At 40.9% G+C, this 20,762-nt stretch overlaps 1 long non-coding RNA gene across 1 annotated transcript in view; it reads right to left on the reverse strand.

Moving 5' to 3' along the window:
• The window catches only part of LOC126299564 (uncharacterized), a 76,552-nt gene extending 58,025 nt beyond the window's left edge, over window positions 1-18,527 (reverse strand). The window contains exon 1 of the long non-coding RNA XR_007552827.1: window positions 18,416-18,527. This is a non-coding gene — a long non-coding RNA (uncharacterized LOC126299564). The remainder of the gene's footprint in view (window positions 1-18,415) is intronic.
• Window positions 18,528-20,762: the final 2,235 nt, after the last annotated feature.

A 20,762-nucleotide genomic window follows, 5' to 3' on the forward strand; every position in this document is an offset into this window, starting at 1 on the left:
AGCAACCAGCCACTATTAACATTGCTATTTATTTAGGTAAATAGCGCCGTTACCGGTTTCGAACTGGCAAGTTCATCATCAGACGGCTGTTCACATGATTTTCAAGATACACTTTACATTACCGTCCGTTTCCGATTTTTATTATTCCACTGTGGCGAAGTATTTTTGGTGTGTCGTTGCCCTACGGTAGAAAAACAGTGTTAGAAGCACCCTGTGTGAAAATAACTAACCTCCAAACGATGAAATACATGGTAAATAAATATGTGAGGTTAAATGTTGATGGTACTTACCTCGAAAATTTCGCGCGAATTCGTTGCAAAGTTGCAGGATTGTATTTTTCGCATATTCCTAAATATACCCAGCACTTATGTAACTTGTATATCACCATATTGTGCAAAGCACCACACACACACACACACACACACACACACACACACATACACACACACACACACACACACACACACACCAAAAAGAATTTGCCACATGTGAAGTTATCACAGAAATTGCAGATTTACAAACACAACAGTGTCAGAGACGTTCTGTCTCAGAGACATCACAATATACAGGTTGCTTTGATTTCACAGAATGACTATTTTTACAGAATAACATAACTTAATGAAAATTAAATCACAAAGATAAACCTTACATTATAATATTACAGATGAAGCTGACAGATGAAGTAACCAGCTTGTGTGAATGCTACTTATATGGTAAGTTGTAAAACAGCAGGTTAGTTATTTTCACATAGGGCGCTTCTAACACTGTTTTTCTACCGTAGGGCAACGATACACCAAAAATACTTCGCTACAGTGGAATAATAAAAATCAGGAACGGACGATAATGTAAAGTCTATCTTGAAAATTATGTGAACAGCCGTCTGATGATGAACTTGTCAGTTCGAAAGCGGTAACGGCGCTATTTAACTAAATAAATAGCAGTGTTGATGGTGGCTGGTTGCTGTTTTCTTCTTTGTAAGAATAAACCTACATTAATTGTACACAGCCACCGTCTCACCATGTCTGCTTTAGACAAAATAGCACGGTGCATAAAATCCAACGAAACATCCTGGATTGCTATCCACACAAAATCACCCACGATTAGGAGTTGCATTCTGCTGACCTGCCAGCAAGACAAAAGTTCGCTTTTGAATTTATTGTTCGCATAGAAATGGACAACGAATGGCCATGGACCATTGTGTGGACAGACGAAGACCATTTTATCTCCAAGTTCATGTCAATCCGCACGCACACCAGACGCTACCACATCGTTCTGCAAAGGTGACTGTGTGGTGTGCGCTTATATTGGACGACTCGTCTATAGTATGGTGTCATGTTTGTATTATATGTCCTCTTCAGGCCCCTAGCATAATCTGCCATCCACTAACGTTCTCATGTACAGTGAACAGAATCCTATGCAGCAGGGCCAAAATTACATGGATTCCGTGGCAATAAGAAGCCCAGCATGAGAGGACGCTGCGCCTGATATTGCCACGGAAGGTACATAATCCAGTTAATTTTGGCCCACTGCATGGGATTCTGTTCATTGCACATGAAAACGTTTGTGGATGGCATGTTACGCTTGCAACCTTGAAGAGGACGCCTTTTGGCGTCGAAAGCGGTAGCATGTGTTAAAAAGTATAAACGACGTGGATTCAAATACAGACGCTGGTTTTGTTTTCGTTATTCAAGTTCTTCTAGTCCGGCTGGAGTTCTACTTTTCTTTATGGACTACCGAGTTTTACAACGTGTAATGAAATGTGTGCACCACATTGAAATACTTGTAAAGGTAGACGAGAGAAAAGTTGGTAGTCATCTTCAAATTGTGTTCTGCAGCCTATGTAAATAAAAATTACGCAGCTGTATTCCGCTCAGCATTTCATTCAGTAGACGCGTGACTGTCAACCGAGCGATACCCAGACAAAACTTTCGACGTAATGCTTTCTTGTGGTCGGCGTCCGAAGTTGAGAGTAAGTTACTAATTAGCTGTTAGTGGTCCAACACTTTGTCCTACATCCCTGCAACTGAACCGAAGACTGCTGAGTGCTAGTAGAAAGCGTCGGATATTCTTTAAGATTATTCACAGATGATGCAGTAGTCTATTGTCTATTCCAGAGTAGCAACGCCAGAAGATAGTAAGAATTTGCAGAACGACCTGCAGAGAATTGATGAATGGTGTAGGATATGGCAGTTGACCGTGAACGTAAATAAATGTAACATATTGAGCATACATAGGAAAGGAAATCCACTACTGTGCAGTTACACTATTGATGACAAACAGCTGGAGACAGCGTCTGCCGTAAAATATCTAGGGGTAACTATCCATAGCGACCTTAAGTAGAATGACCATATAAAACTGATAGTGGGGAAAGCAGACACCAGACTCAAATTCATCGAAAGAATCTTATGGAAATGTAGCTACTCCACGAAATAAGTGTCTTATAATGTGGTTTTTCGCCTGATTCTAGAGTATTGTTCATCTATCTGGGATACCTATCATGTCGGACTGGTAGAGGAGATAGAGTAGATTCAACGAAGAGCGGAACGTTCGTCACGGGATCGTTTAACTGGCGAGAGAGCGTTACGGAGATGCTAAACAAACGCCACTGGCAGACGTTACAAGAGAGGCATTGTGCATCACGGAGAGAATTACTATGGAAATATTGAAATTTCGGGATAGCACTTTTCAGGAGGAGCAGGACAACATAATACTTCTTCCCTCTCCCCGCCGCCCCCCCCCCCCTCCCCCCCACGCCAGACACACACATACATCTCGCGTATTGACCACGAGGAAATAATTCAAGAAATTAGAATCACTACAGAGCCTTACCGAGAGTCATTCTTCCCACGCACTATTCTCGAGTGGAACGGGATTGGAGGGATCAGATAGTGGTACCGAAAGTACCCTCCGCCACACACCATTAGGTGGCTTGCGGAGTATGATGTAGATATAGATGTTATCGATATTTCTGAAGGCCCACGCCTTAAGTATTTACAGGAAGAGAGTGAGTGGAACTTCCACAGCCACTGGTAAGATACTGTTATTGAAATTGGCGGATTCGATATTTTTAATCTCATTTGTAAATATTTCATGGAAGATTTTATCCTATTGCCAAAATGAAAGGTTTATTAAGAGCCATAATACAAACTGACCTGCGTAACATGCGGAAATGGAATTGGAGCTATCAGGAACTGTGAAAAAAACATTTGTTGCATTCCTGAAAGTGATGCCTGTTGTTATACGGCCGTGGCGTATATTTTGCACAACCTGTTTGATAGCACTCCTGCATGTGACCTCTGTCAGGCTTAATGAGTTTAGTTTCCTGTGTGAGCTATCTCTTGCGTTAGTCACAATTTTTTCTCTCAAATGTACTCGCAACTGCACAAGTATTCTGTTTTTGGCGCATAGGCTGGTTTGCGTAATTAACAGCACACTGCATTAACTGATGTTACTTTACCTGAAATTAGGCGTAATGTTCCCTTGTCAGTCTGCTTATGTACGTTTTACGTGCACGAGCTTTTTCTGCACGAATGTGCTGTGAAAAAGCGAGACCGCTTCCAGCAAATAAAGAGATTTGGAGTTTAATTAGTGTAGACGTTCCGAATCACAAGTACTTGTTACAGCACGATGTGTCGGATTTGTCATAAAAATACTTGTGTTTCACAATCAAATTAATTAAATACCGTTATCACCTTACGGAAATTATTTTCATTAATCAATTAGGAAGGAAAGAAGATTAGGAGTTAAAATTATGCCGACGACGATATCATTATAGCCAGAGCACAAGCTAGTGTAGGAAACTGTAGGGAGGAAATTACCCATGTTATTTGCAACGAAACCATCCTGACATTCGACTTAATCGGTTAAGGGAGACCACATAAAATCTAAATCTTGATGGCAGCTCTTTATAATTACTAGTGTTCTACAACTGCTTAAGGAAACAGGGTTAGGGTGGTGAAATTACAACGTAAATTGGGGCCACATTTTGGTACAACTGCAGCAATTTGCACAATCGCTATTATTTACACTGCACAATTTGTTTCCCTATACAGTTGCACCACTAAAGCCACTACAAGGTACTCATAATGGAAAATATGCACAACACAAGTGATCATAACTCAGTTCGAAATTTCTTGCATAATGCCATGATACAAGATTCTGTGCCGCTGTTAATGTCTTTCGTTTTCGAGGTTTGGGTTCATGTATACTTGTGTTTTGCTAGTTGCTACCTGATGACCTCTAAACCTAAAAATTGTTAGTAATAAAAATATTAGTTGAACAATAAATAATTTGTTGATTGCTACCTTTACACAAGAAATGATTCTACCAAGAAGCAACACAAGAATTCCAGAATGAGATATTCACTCTGCAGAGGAGTGTGCGCTGATATTTCAACAGAAGAATTAGTTGACATTGTTCGGGTGTCTTACTAGAAGCTGTGTTACTTTGATTTATGAACGATGGAGCTACCGATCACTAACATTTTAAGTTGAGCCCAGCACCGTAACGGTACACAAAATATTAGGCGTTGCGTTGCGTATTCGTACGCAACGACGAAATGAGGTATGCCCATTTTATCGCAACTTGTCTCTCAAGAAGACTAAATCTGGAGCAGCGTTTGTAATCTACACTAACAAACTCACCAATGTTTCTACTGCGGCAGTTCCCACGCGGCAATAAGTTATCGTTCACAACCGCCACAACATCGACTTGCCAAGACAATCGGTTGCTATCTACGTAGGACTGTTGATATTAAAAAAACATCGGGAATCCGAAACATCGATATTTAGAAAAGTTTTTTATTGACTCTCGGAATGTTGAAAAGAAACATCGATATATTGCTATATCGAAGAAAAAATCAATGTGCTGGCCAATAAAAAAATCGGCTGCACAATGTAAATATACGTCAGGGTCCATAGTAGCACATTGAAGTACTGGTTTGTTATTAGGTATTCTGTACATCAACAAGCTAGCAGCCTGCATATCGCCCTTAGAGCAGGAATTGAAAGGAAAACGATGCACGTTCAAGCTTGGCGATGAACACTGTGCTAACAATGGTAACTGCATGTTCAAATGGCTCTGAGCACTATGGGACTCAACTGCTGTGGTCATCAGTCCCCTAGAACTTAGAACTACTTAAACCTAACTAACCTAAGGACATCACACACATCCATGCCCGAGGCAGGATTCGACCCTGCGACCGTAGCAGTTGCACGGTTCCGGACTGCGCGCCTAGAACCGCGAGACCACCGCGGCCGGCCAATGGTAACTGCATGTAAGTGGCATAAGGAAAGGTGTCTGTAGTTTGGTTTCGCCACACATCGGATTTGTCCGCAACACTTCGTGTCGACTTTAATATTTTTTTCCATCATCATCATCATCATTTAAGACTGATTATGCCTTTCAGCGTTCAGTCTGGAGCATAGGCCTCTTATAAAATTCCTCCATGTTCCCCTATTCAGTGCTAACATTGGTGCCTCTTCTGATGTTAAACCTATTGCTTCAAAATCATTCTTAACCGAATCCAGGTACCTTCTCCTTGGTCTGCCCCGACTCCTCCTACCCTCTACTGCTGAACTCATGAGTCTCTTGGGTAACCTTGCTTCTCCCATGCGTGTAACATGACCCCACTATCTAAGCCTGTTCGCCCTCACTGCTACATCTATAGAGTTCATTCCCAGTTTTTCTTTGATTTCCTCATTGTGGACACCCTCCTGCCATTGTTCCCATCTACTAGTACCTGCAATCATCCTAGTTACTTTCATATCCGTAACCTCAACCTTGTTGATAAGATAACCTGAGTCCACCCAGCTTTCGCTCCCATACAAAAAAGTTGGTCGAAAGATTGAACGGTGCACAGATAACTTAGTCTTGGTACTGACTTCCTTCTTGCAGAAGAGAGTAGATCGTAGCTGAGCGCTCACTGCATTAGCTTTGCTACACCTTGCTTCCAGTTCTTTCACTATGTTGCCATCCTGTGAGAATATGCATCCTAAGTACTTGAAACCGTCCACCTGTTCTAACTTTGTTCCTCTTATTTGGCACTCAATCCGTTTATATTTCTTTCCCACTGACATTACTTTTGTTTTGGAGATGCTAATCTTCATACCATTGTCCTTACATTTCTGATCTAGCTCTGAAATATTACTTTGCAAACTTTCAATCGAATCTGCCAACACAACTAAGACATCCGCATATGCAAGACTGCTTATTTTGTGTTCACATATCTTAATCTCACCCAGCCAGTCTATTGTTTTTAACATATGATCCATAAATAATATGAACAACAGTGGAGACAGGTTGCAGCCTTGTCTTACCCCTGAAACTACTCTGAACCATGAACTCACTTTACCGTCAACTCTAACTGCTGTCTGACTATCCATGTAAAAACCTTTAATTGCTTGCAAAAGTTTGCCTCCTATTCCATAATGTCGTAGAACAGACAATAACTTCCTCCTAGGAACCCGGTCATATGCCTGTTCTAGATCTATGATGCATAGATACAATTCCCTGTTCCACTCATAACACTTCTCCATTATTTGCCGTAAGCTAAAGATCTGGTCCTGACAACCTCTAAGAGGCCTAAACCCACACTGATTTTCATCCAATTGGTCCTCAACTAATACTCGCACTTTCCTTTCAACAATACCTGAGAAGATTTTACCCACAACGCTGATTAAAGAGATACCTCTGTAGTTGTTACAATCTTTTCTGTTTCCATGTTTAAAGATTGGTGTGGTTACTGCTTTTGTCCAGTCTGATGGAACCTGTTCCGACTCCCAGGCCATTTCAATTATCCTGTGTAGCCATTTAAGACCTGCCATTCCACTGTATTTGATGAGTTCCGACTTAATTTCACCCACCCTAGCTGCTTTATTGCATTGCAGTCTATTGACCATTTTCTCCACTTCCTCAAATGTGATCCTATTTCCATCATCATTCCTATCCCATTCTACCTCAAAATCTGAAACATTACTGATCGTATTTTCACCTACATTGAGCAACTCTTCAAAATATTCCCTCCATCTGCCCAAGGCATCCACAGGATTCACCAGCAGTTTTCCTGACCTGCCCAAAATACTTGTCATTTCCTTCTTACCTCCCTTTCGAAGACTGCTAATTACACTCCAGAATGGTTTTCCAGCAGCTTGACCCATAGTCTCCAACCTGTTTCCAAAGTTTTCCCAAGATTTCTTCTTGGATGCTGCAATTATCTGTTTGGCTTTGTTTCTTTCTTCAACACAACTTTCTCTGTCTACCTGAGTTCTAGTATGAAGTCATTTTTGATACGCCTTCTTTTTCCTTTTACAGGCGTCCTTGACTGTGTCATTCCACCAAGCTGTTTGCTTCATTCTACTTTCACACACTACTGTTCCAAGACATTCTTTAGCCACTTCTAGTACTGTGTCCCTGTACCTTGTCCATTCCTTTTCCAATGACTGTAATTGACTACATTCAACTAACTGGTACCTTTACGCGATCGCTGTCATGTACTTGTGCCTGATTTCCTTATCCTGAAGTTTCTCCACTCTTATCTTCCTACGTATGGACCTGACCTCCTGCACTTTCGGTCTCACAATCCCAATTTCACTGCAGATTAAATAATGATCAGTGTCATCAAGGAATCCCCTGAATACACTTGTGTCCCTCACAGCATTCCTGAATTCCTGATCTGTTATTATATAGTCAATGGCAGATCTGGTTCCCCTGCCTTCCCAAGTATACCGGTGAATGTTCTTATGTTTAAAAAAGGAGTTTGTGATTACTAAGCCCATAATGGTACAGAAATCCAGGAGTTGTTACCCGTTCCTGTTGGCCTCCATATCCTCCCTAAATTTACCCATAACCTTTTCATACCCTTCTGTTCGATTTCCAATCCTGGCATTAAAATCCCCCATGAGCAGAACATTGTCCTTGTCCTTTACTCTAACAACTACATCTCTGAGTACCTCATAAAAACTATCCCTCCTATCTTGATCTGTCCCTTCACAATGCGAATATACTGACACAATCCTAATTTTCTTGCTAGACACTGTCAAATCTATCCACATCAGTCGTTCGTTTACATACCTTATTGCAACTACGCTGGGTTCCATTTCTTTCCTGATGTAAAGCCCTACACCCCACTGTGCTATTCCTGCTTTGACTCCTGACAGGTAGACCTTGTATTCTCCCACTTCCTCTTCCTTCTCACCCCTTACCCGAATGTCACTAACAGCTAAAACGTCCAGCCCCATCTTACTTGCAGCCTCTGCCAATTCTACCTTCTTCCCTGAGTAGCCCCCATTGATATTAATAGCTCCCCATCTCATTACCTTTTGTTTGCCAAGTCGTATCTTAGGAGTCCCTGGTTTGTCAGTTAGAGGTGGGACTCCGTCACCTCCAAAGGTCCGAGGCATATTTTTTTTTCATTTCTGTCAAAATTGTGTTGTGAAATTAATCGTTGCTGTTTCTGTTGGCAGCGCGGAGCACCGATTACGTCAGCATTTCCCATCACACAACTCCGCCCACCGCGAAGACTAGTCTTGTCATTTATATTTTTGTTCCTCATTTTGAGCAACTGTTTTGAAGAATGCCGATTTGAAGAAATAGCACATTAGTTGCGTTAAAAATTGTTTTCTAACGCAACTAGTCAGCTGTTTTTTCACGTTGGAAATCTTATTCCAGTCTCACCACCAATCCCCAGTGCAACCGGACTTCTTTGCGCCACCTATACTTGCTTCACACATTAAAAGAGAAAGACTGAACGTGATGAAAGCTCAAAAAGTAGTACGACTCTTTCAGACAGTTAAAGTAAAATTATGTTCTTCTACAATTTCAAAAGAACAATTTCAAATATTTACCGAAAATTGCGAAAAAATATAAAACAAAATAAAAATATCGGTACTCGACATTTTCATTTCGTTAGCGATATATCGTTGAAAGAAATATCACCGACATATATCGATATTGTTTTGGAAAAATATCGGTATATCGATATTTTATTAACAGCTCTACTATGTAGTACACGACACAGCGGACACAGCAAGATAAATAATCATTTAAACATCTCATGAAGCGATAGGAAGTGAAACCGTAGTAGAAAGCCCGAGGGATATATGGAATTTCACTCTTGTGACTGACATATATTTCACTAAATAAGAAAAACGCTTAATTGAAGCGCCCTAGGTATGTTAAGCATGATTACGTTACAGTTACAGAGTAATCACAGTTTCAGTCAGGATTAAAAAAGCTATGTAATTAACTTGGTTTTGCTACTGTTATAGTGTCACGAGGCTGCATCTTTGGTGTTGAAGCTGGAGGCAGAAGACAGAAAGCAGAAATTTTAAATTTCACATCTAAAAATGTGTTCACGCATGAAGATACATTCGTACCAGTATCTGACCGTCGCACAGGCTCTCAAAAGAGAGACTTAATCGAACAAGACCCCAGGACCTGAGTGAATACCAGTAAAATTCCACATGGAATACGCTGCAGAATTAGTTCCTTTCGCTCACATTAATGCAGAATCGCTTGCGCAGCGAACATTCTCATGTAACTGGAAAAGAGCACAGGTCACTGCTGTTTGTAAAAAGGTCGTATTTTAGGTATTTGCATTATTTACAGATATTTACATTTTTTAGGTTTTTACAGGTATTTACATTATTACTTACAATGTTATTACGCTATATGAGAAATTACAGTGGGTCAGTAAATTTCATCAGTATAATTCAACTCAAGTCACACGCTGCAATTTACGTTATTTACGACTCACGTATTCACGTTATATACATTTTCAGGTATTTACAATAAAATGAACCATCAGTCTTCAGGTGGTAGTGACCTCACACAATTGAACTCACGCCATCGTCATTATGAAATGCTTGTCTTTTGACAAAAGTGCTAATTTGCTTTGCTTTATAGTCAAAACTGTGTGCAGCTGTGGTTGAATTATTTAATCTGCAGGTGATTTTTCAGTATCATTTAAGAAACATTGCCGGTAATTACCAGTGCTTAGTTCTTTTGCCGCATTACGTGTTGTCTCAGTTTAAAGAGTGTATATTTTTGCTCTCAGTTCTATGCGTTCAGTAATAATTTCACCTGACAATTCATCTTTCATTACATCCACTTTCTTTTTGTTGACACATGTGGTGTTATAAATGTTATCGTTAGGGTAACCTAAAGTGACAAACCGCCTATACACATCATTCAATAACGGCATAAATTTTATGTGCTTATATGATATATTAGATTATTTGCGTCTGTATAACACATTTTAACATTTTTTTGGATCATATTTCTTCATTATGTAGCCACAATGAAAATCTAAAACAGTGACATACACATTCCTACAGCTATAGGTTTGTCGTAACAATGTTAAGTCTACTTAATTTAACTGCAGCTAAATTTCCGTTAAATGCAATGCTGAGCTTGAAATTTGAGTTTTTAATCAGTGCAGAAACTTCGTATCTAGCTTCCCAATTCGTTACTTGTTTCACATCACTCATTTTTCGCACATTTTGCGTAGTTTTGCTCAAAACAAAGCAAGTTTGAAGAACTTTTTTTCGAAATCGGTCTTTGCATTCATGCTTTTCTCAGGATTAATATCTATATACGGTTTCATCTAGACTGATTGATGGTATGAATTTAGCGTACAATAACGTTATTCCTCAGGCACTGCTTTAAATTTATACACCGAATCACGTAATTTTTCTTATCCTTCAAAGTAGAAATTAATTTTCTTGGAGCTCTAGGCTTACCACTGATGGAGCTAGTTGGTGGTGCCATTTTTCAAGCACAACGATAGATCACGATGAAGATTTTGAATATTTCCAGAATATTCAAGATTTACTTCCAAAATATACCCCACATCGTAATAATCTGGAATGTTTCTCGCATCAAAAGCTTACAATGCTTCTGAGCTAAACCAAGCAAAATCGGAGACAGGAAGCTGTTGCCTGATTAAGAAACTGTAGAGGTTATTCATACCGAGACATATAATGTAAGACTCGTCCTAATTTTCATAATAACTAGATATGAGCCTGGTTTGCAACTGCATATCTATGAGAGCAGTGAACAATGCCACCTCTGGCGCCACGCTCATCAAACTGCAATTGATTAATGTCGGTAATAAGTTGCAAATTTACTTTTGTGGTTCTCAGTAATGCTGCCAGTGGCAAGGCAGATGAGTTCACATGACAGGCTGGATCTAGTTATTTTGGTTTTAGAGATAGTGTGCGGCACTTTTCAGACACATTGGCCAAAATCTAAAAGTCAGTTTTCAAATATAAGTTGGACTTAACTTCTAATGTCTTGCATTCAATTAAGCTGCACACTTTCCATGCTATTTGGTAGTACTGTAGTTCGATTGTTGTTTCAGCTGTCAGAAAGGCTATTCAACCCTTTAATCGGTGACAACTGTTCTGTTCCTCCACCAAAACGGATTCGTCAGTTACAGGCTCGTAAAGAAAGAAGCCTTTCTTGGTGATTAAATTAAACTGTTCACTGTTGGGGAAATACTCTCTTGTTATTTTTAAATTTTTGGGCTTTTAAATATTAGAGACATTTTTCAGAGAGCACGCTATAAAGTTGAAGGAATCTATAGACCGAAATTTTATGTCACTATGGTATGCCACTACAGTAGATTTAGTGAATGCTTTGTATATTTTTATGTTCTCTGCACTCACAGACACAGGAAACGGATTTATTTAAGCTGTTAAGCCCATTCGTTCGCAGATGTTCTTGATTATAAAGTACATACCATAATTTATTAGTTTGTGAAACACAACTGACACCGTAAAATTATGTCTGTAATTTAAATTACCGCTTTCATGTGTAGCTCCACGAAATCTGCCTGTAAAATGACTATTAGTTCTGTTTCATATCTGTTTGCTTGAAAGAATCGTTGTAGATGTGACAATTTTTTTCTGTTCGAAACGACTCTTGGTCCGCCGCACTAACAGTCATCTGCTTGTTTTACAAGAAGCAATTTTTTATATGCTCAGCAATCTGATACAGACGTTTGGTAAACCTTTCCGAGAAATCTGCACTTCGGTACAGCTGAGATTCTGAATTTTAGTTACTCTAACTGCAGTCCGCATAGAAATCTATACTTCATGGTTTTTGTGCATGAATTTCCCTACTAGCACCCGGTTGCAGTGAGAATTCGATGTATGCAGGAATGGTAAATAGTAATTTGTTTGTTATAATAGTCGAATTTCATGAAATTTTTCTCGGCTTTCAGCTTGAAATTGTTGACTGGTTTAAACTGTCCACAGGCAACTAAATGCGTATCTGATTTCCTGGGAAGGGAAATAGCACAGGCAGCATTCCCACACTGCAATAGAATGCTGATGATCGGTAACACAACTAACTGGAAGTCTCGACATCTAATAGAAATGACACATAACTGTATTAACAGATTTACATGTTTCAAACAATGGTGGTTTCAATTATTCAGCAGTACAACACAGAACTCTTTGTCTCCTCTCTTGTCTTCGATGACCATTCTTTCACAATCAGAATGTTGATTGCCGTAGACATAAACCGAGACATTTTCGTTCTGTTTTTCGAAAACGTGCATATGTTACTGCTCTGCGAGGGACGGTATGTTGCTAAAGCTTAATATTTTTGCATAGAGAATTTATTTAGACACACGGTCTGCATGCTGATTTCCAGGATACGATCCGTTTAGAGTTGACCACTTAAAAGAAAAAAAACGTTATCATTTGACGTAACAATGCGGTTCTATGTGCTGTCACTTTGGTCACTTTCATGCATACCCCTGAATAAAACCCAATTTTCATTAACGTTGACGCAAAGTAGACTGTGAGATCGAAAGTATCCGGTCACCCCCAAAAATATACGTTTTTCATATTAAGTGCAATATGCTGCCACCTACTTCCAGATACTCCATATTAGCGACCTTAGTAGTCATTAGACATCGTGAGAAAGCAGAATGAGGCGCTCAGGGGAACTCACGTACTTCGAATGTGGTCAGGTGACTGGGTGACACTTGTGTCACACGTCTGTACACGAGATTTACACACTCCTAAACATCCCTAGGTCCACCGTTTCCGATGTGATAGTGAAGTGGAAACGTGAAGGGACACGTACAGCACAAAAGTGTACAGGCCGACCTCGTCTGTTGACTGACAGAGACCGCCGACAGTTGAAGAGTGTCGTAATGTGTAATAGGAAGACATCTATCCAGACCTTTGCACATGAATTCCACAATGTACAGACATCCACTGCAATGGCTATGACAGTTAGGCTGGAGGTGAGAATACTTGGATTTCATGGACGAGCAGCTGCTCGTAAGCCACTCATCACGCCGGTAAAAGCCAAACGACGCCTCGCTTGGAGCAAGGAGTGTAAACATTGGACGATTGAATAGTGGATAAACGTTGAGTGGAGTGACGAATCACGGTACACAATGTGGCGATCCAATGGCAGGATGTGGGTGTGGCGAATGCCCGGTTACCGTCATCTGCCGGCGTGTGTAGTGCCAACATGAAAATTCGGAGGCGGTAGTGTTATGGTGTTTTTCATGGAGGGGGCTTGCATCCCTTGTTGTTTTGCGTGGCGCTATCACTGTACAGGCCTACATTGAATTTTTAAGCACTTTCTTGCTTCCCACTTTTGAAAAGCAATTCGGGGATAGCGATTGCATCTTTCAACACGATCGAGCACCTGTTCATAATGTACGGCCTGTGGCGGAGTGGTAACACGACAATAACACCCCAGTAATGGACTAGCCTGCACAGAGTCCTGACCTGAATCCTATAGAACACCTTTGGGATGTTTTGGAACGCCGACTTTGTGGCTGCCCGCTGTGACCGAGCGGTTCTAGGCGCTTCAACCGCGCTGCTGCTACGATCGCAGGTTCGAATCCTGCCTCAGGCATGGATGTATGTGATGTCCTTAGGTTAGTCAGGTTTAAGTAGTTCTAAGTCTAGAGGACTGATGACCTCAGATGTTAAGCCCCATAGTGCTTACAGACATTTGAACCGACTTCGCGCCAGGCCTCACCGACCGACATCGATACCTCTACTCAGTGCAGCACTCCGTGAAGAATGGGCTACCCAAGAAACCTTCCAGCACCTGATTGAACGTATGCCTGTGAGAGTGGAAGCTGTAATCAGCACCATATTGAATTCCAGCATTACCGAGGGAGGGCGCAGCGAACTTGTAAGGCATTTTCAACCAGGTGTCCTGATACTTTTGATCACATATTGTATGTCGGCGACTGCTGCGTAAACACCGTTTCCACGTGCGAGTACATCATAATTTACTCTACCACGCAACCATTTGGGGCTACACTCGTCTGATATGAGACGTTCCCGTGGGGGTCCACTGGGGCGACAGCACAACCCTGGGTTCGGTGTGGAGCGGCGTTGGGGTGGGTGGACTGCTATGGACTTGTGAGGTCTGCTTTCCGTTTATCCAATGGAAAGTTGAACTGAATATCCATCTGCTCTACAGCACACTGGACTGGCATTCAGGAGGACGACGGTTCAAACGTGCGTCCGGCCATCCTGATTCAGGTTTTCTATGATTTCCCTAAATCAGTTCAGGTAAATGCCGGGATAGTTCCTGTGAAAGGGCACGGCCAACTTCATTCCCCATCCTTCCCTAATCCTATGGGACCGATGACCTCACTGTTTGGTCCCCTCCATCAAATCACCCAACCAACCAATCTTTCGTGTGAAAATGGTCGCTACGACCGAAACGGTAGATAATGAATAATAAACTTATACAGCTGATTGCAGACATGCAGTTCTTCAAATTCCTGACAGCTGTATCGAATCGCCTTATTAAACTGTTAGTAAATCTGATGGTGTGCCGAATATATTAGTTTATACAATTTTTTAATGTAGTCGTATGTGTTTCCTTTAAATGGACCAACTGTAATACCGCGCCGTTATACAATCCCTTATTTTACACGGTGTATATAAAAAAAAAATTCTGTCAAAGTTGCTGATGGTTTATAAGGACTTAGCTTGGTTTTGAACAGTTAAGAATCGTGAGATCTCATATAAACTGCTTTAACCGTGCTCGCGTTTTGACTTTACGACATGATGCTTTGATGGCACAGGGAGTTGCTCGCCGAATAAGCATACACGGCAGCGACGCCATTAAAACACTCACCCGCTATCGTGAGACATCAAGTGTTTAAGACTTGCCTTGTAGAAGTTGTCCACCGTCAACAAAACCAGCTGACGACCACAAACTATCAATTAGGTACCCCAAAAAGAAAGCAATAAAATTGCTCTTCGACAGTCTGCAGGTAACTGGCGTGGTTATGTCGACTCATACAGCTCAAAATCGTCTCCAAATGATCAATTTGTCCTCTACGCGTCCAACACAAAGAAAAATACAGCACTGTTCTATGCAAGGAAGGTGGACAGTTGAATGCCTGGAAAGGAACCACGATCAATGGCGTCGGATTCTCTCCCGTAATTGTAGGACTCGTATAACACCTGATGATAGTAGAGGTTGGCAGGTGGCAGTACGCTTGTCACGCATGCAGTTCTACAGGTTCGGCAGGCAGATGAGTGTCTAGTTTCAGGCCTGCACCATATACGTTTGTCGGACGCCTGTCGTCGCTATAGATGATAATTCGAGCGCCATGCAGCATTGGAATAGGATTCTCTACTGATCAGCCCCACAGTTAACATTCAGCGATGTATTAGTTTTTCAGGAAGGTGTGAGGAAACACACTGCGCCAGGAAGCGGAAATCAACTGAATTGAGTGCCGTGAGGTATCAGTTGACATAAACTCAACCACATGCTGGGGACCAGTTGAAATGTGCAGTTCATCGCTGCAGGAACCCTCCTTCCACAGTGGAAGACCTCAGGAGGGTCACTTTTGAACAGTTGGACAGTTTTGAGTAGCGTTATCTCGATTACCATACAGAATGCCAATGAACATCTAAGGATGTTACAATTCGCAACGAAAAACAATACAGAATTGAATATTGTACAGCCGCAGACATTGATTCTACAGGAGTGCATTTTCCAATAGACTGCCTTCGTTTTATTAACTGGTTTATTTTTATTTCACAGTAAAGCTATTTTAGTCGCATAGAGATTAATCTTTTATTCCCTGCTCTCCTTGGAAGCAAGTCCACACATATTCACAGATTTGCAGGCATCCAATACCTTTTTTCCCACAGTGTCTCACATTGCAAATAGTCTCATGCGATTGGAAATGAGTGCAGGCCATTCCGGTTTAAAGATTAAAGAACAAATACACAAAAATATACAACAAAATCACTGTGTTCGCCTACTGGAGCGTCCTGGAGAATATTCTGAACTCGAACATTATGATTACCTTGGTGGAAAAGAGGTCTCTCTCAAAGAATTACCATTATTCCAGGAAAAAACTGTTTCTGTGAAACATAATTAGGCTTCTCTCACACATAATATTTTGAAAATAGTAGATACAGGTGAACAGGTAAATTTCGTCATCCTTCCTTTCCGAAGTGCGTTCGGCAGAGTAAAAAATTAACGAAAATATAATCATATGGAGTTGTCTCAAAAGTATATCTGAAAGAATTTTGAACGTTATAATGGACGGTGAATGCTTAACAAAACTGATGTTACACTGGTTATGTCTCAAGTGTCATGTTCTCACTATATATACAGCATTTTTCAGCCTTAGCCTGCAGTCGTGCCATATAGTCCACTGACGATGGTGCTCTAGACATCCATCTTGCTGGATGGTTGCAAAGCAATGCAAAACTAAGCACTCTGTATTTCCACACGATGTACTCTTTAAATTCTAGATAATGCTCATGACAAAGAAGAAGAACCAGATAGTATTCGATTACAAGGCCAATGACATCACATGTAAAGAAAATTGACACTGGAATACGTCTTGCCTTTACAGTACAAGTTATGATAGTCGTAGATAAATGTTTTGGAGACATTGCAGAATCGCAGTTAACCGCTGGAATTTATTCATTTGAAATGCATTTGACATAGCGTATAACCAAAATGTGCACTACGTAAGAAGTAAGTGCATTTTGAGCTTAAAAACATTGGTGATTCACTGCCTGAGAAAGAAATTTTCCCATATCTCTCGTATTACACGCTGTGGGAAGGATGGTAAAGGGGTTTTGGCCATCTAGCTCAGGACTCACTTCATTAATAATGCATTGCTTTTGTCTCTGTTTTGACAATATCTCCTTATTCTTCTTATGTGCAGCAGAAGGGAATGTTTTTCTATTAGTTTTGAAGTCCTGCTGCAGAGACTGAGAAGAATGGAACTTTTGACATACGTATAACTAAGTTTGGAAAAGCAATGGCCAGAAAATGAGAATGGAATGTATTAACTACTTCTGAAACAAACAATAATGTATTGTCAAGAGAATGAGTTCTTCCAAGAACAAAAGTAATGCAAGTAACCAGTTACACTTCACAGCGTGGTAAACGTTTTATTGTAGAATAGCTTGGCTGTGTTACGGCTTTATAAACGTAACTGACACAGAAATATTGCGTGCAACCTCAGTAAATAACATAACTGCTGCCGTATCAGATATGAATGATGACCTTTGTTCAATATCACGATGGGCACGAAACCTAGGTTTTACAATAAGCTTTTAGAAGACACAGGTCTTTCTAATATCACAACTAATCCTGATTAGCGGATATTTTCGCTAAACAGTTCCTTCAATACTACTCGGCGGTATCTATTTACCCTAACGAAAACAGTGGAAGCTCCCTTTATAGTCTTGGATGAAGAACTACACTGGGAAAAACAAACTGTAGCTGCAGGCAGGAAATGTCTCTTAATTTCCTAGATGCAATTAAAAAAATTACAACAATATTTCTACCACAAATGGAAAAAATAGCGAGTCTTGAGCCCTACCGAATCTTTGGTACTGTGACGTAGTTCAACACAGCACAACTAGTTGAAAGTCAGGGCCTCTCAAGGTAGCTATGAGGGCTTACACAAGATTGGGTAACATTCGCTTGTTTGAGTATGTCAGTCCTTTCTCTGCCCTGCTATGGTGGAGGCGACTGGATAAGCCAGGTGGCTATCACACGTTCTGTTTTCTTCATCGTTTACTTAGTCACTGGTGTCCTCAACATTTCCTTCAATAGCTGCAGTATCAGGTCGGATACGTCCAGCATCTTGGCCGTACCTTAGCATGACACTACACCTTACCCCATCTCCTCCTCTGTCTTAGCCATATGACTGTGAAACGAATTCCACCTTAACCTGCGTCTTATCCAAAGCCACTCGGGAAGAGATTAAAGGTACACCTGTCATCAACGCTCCGTTGTTAACAGGAGAAGTAGTGAAAGTGGAGTCAAAAAAGGGTCTAACGATCCATATAAAGACGTGCGTGTTCCTCGCACAGATCCCTGCACATAGCATTCACGAACGTTTATTTACAGTCTATGGACAGGTAAAAGCTATAATTACCACTCATTTTTCAATGTTGCTTCTGAGTTACTGGTTTTTCGCCAGCTATCTTGCTGATCTTTGCTCAAACAGGAATTTGCCAAATGTGTGAACGTGACACCCGGTACTGTAATACTTGTTGAAGCCGGCGAAAGGAACCTACTTTAATACAGTTCGCATAATAAGTGACGCAGGTTCACTCATTATGATATTTTTAAAGCCTGTGACAGATCTAGAACGAAGTCTCGCGATCCTTGGGTGCTGCCCTATTGACATCGCTCGTTGCAGCAAAACAAACTGCGCACAGCTGGAAGATTTCTCTCAAGCTGTTAAGCGCCATGCATTATTTACAACACAAAGGTTAAAGGACCGCTTCAAAGTTCGAGGAAAGAGAGATATAAGAATTCTTCTCTATTCGTTACTTGTGCAGGGACGGTATACTGGATAATCTAACAGCAGGTTTCGCAAAGTTGGAGGTACTTCCCCTGGTTATATTAGAGCATGGTGCAACCTCGACAAGTCAGTGAAAAGCTTTTGTATGTCCATCCTTTTAGCATGACGTCTCTGGGACGACGGCCGTTTACTATCGTGACAAAAAATAAAAACACCTACAGCCGTCCTTATGGTTTTATTTTATTTTGTCGCTACCAGTTTCGACGCTTCATTGCGTCATCTTCAGGCTGTTTTGATGCGGTACAGGTTGATACGATGGGTTATGCATGGGGATCGTATCAACCTGTACCTGGTAACGACAAAATAAAATAAAACCATAAGGATGGCTGAAGGTGTTTAATTTTTGTCACGAAAGTCAGTGAAAAATTTCAGCTATTTTTCGATACAGCCCAATGCTACGTACATGCAGTTTGTCTGACGTTCTTCCAGTGAGTAGATTTCGTACCTGAAGCACGTTTCTGGAACTCCTACAAGAAATTCACGTAGGGCTGCCGTAACATTTTTCATGTGTTGTTGTTCTCGCGGTCTTCAGTCCGAAGACTGGTCTGAGGCAGCTCTCCATGCTATTCTAGCCTGCAAGCCTCTTCATCTAAACTATTTTAACCTACATCCCTTTGCACCTGCTTACTGTATTCAAGTCTAGGTCACCCTCTACAATTTTTCACTCCCTAATCTTCCCTCAATTACCATACTTCACAACCCTCGACGTCTCAGGACGCTTCCTGTCAATCGAGCCCTCCTTTTAGTCGAGTTGTGCCATTAATTTCTTTTTTCCCCCGTTCGATTCCGTATCTCATCATTAATGATTGTATCTACCCATCTGATCTTCAGTACTCTTTTACAGCACCACATTTCAAAAGTTTCTATTATTTTCTTGTCTGGAGTGCTTACAGTCCACGTTTCGCAACCCAGACAAGTACCTTCACAAAAAACTTCTAATATTGATATGGACATTTAATTTTTACAAATTCATCTGTTCAGAAATGCTTTTTTTGCAATAGATAATTTGCATTGCATATTCTCTCTGCTTCGGCCATCATGAGTCATTTTCCTGCCCAAAAGGCACAACTATTCTACTACTTTCAGTGTCTCATTCCTTAATCAAATTCCCTTGACATCGCCTGGCTTAATTTGACTACCCTCCCCCTTCCCATTACCCGTGTTTTACTTTTGTTGACGCTCATCATATAAAAGGTTGTCAAAACATTATTCACTCCGTTCAGCTGCTCTTCCTAGCACTTTGCTGTCTCTGACAGAATTACAGTGTCATAGGCAAACCTCAACATTTTTATTTCTTCTCCCTGGACCTTAATTTTCCTTCAAAGTTTGTCCTTGGTTTCCTTTACTGCTTATTCAGTAAACAGATTGAATAAGATTGTCTAACATCTTTCTCAAGTACGGCTTCCCTTTCATGTCCTTTGTCTCGCTTTCTGGTTTCTGTACAAATTGTAAAGAGCTATTCTCTCCCTGCATTTTATCCCTGCTACCATCAGAATTTCAAAGAGTGTATTCCAGTCAAAATTGACAAACGCTTTCTCTAAGTCTCCAGATGCTATAAACGTATGTTTGCCTTCGTTTAACCAACCTTCTAAGATAAGTCATGGGGTCAACATAGCCTCATTCAGCTGTTCGCAATACCAGCACAGAAAGGTCTTGTTGTCTAATGTTACAAGGTCATATCAGTAAAGCATCCACACTGTTTCCTCTGCAACCACTGAAAAGGCTGCTATCCCTTTTTAGGAATCACAGATTAGTCTGGCCTTTCCACAGATACATCACCTTCGTGCATGTAGCCACAGTATGGGTATCTACATTGTGAGGCACACAAGCCAATGCACCTCGGCAAGATCCACAGTTGGTGGAGTTAATCTTCCGACCAAAAATGTCTTCAGATGTGAGAGTGAGATTAGCATAA

The sequence above is a fragment of the Schistocerca gregaria genome, chromosome X (genome assembly GCF_023897955.1).
Source record: "Schistocerca gregaria isolate iqSchGreg1 chromosome X, iqSchGreg1.2, whole genome shotgun sequence".
In the NCBI taxonomy this organism is placed as follows: domain Eukaryota; kingdom Metazoa; phylum Arthropoda; class Insecta; order Orthoptera; family Acrididae; genus Schistocerca; species Schistocerca gregaria.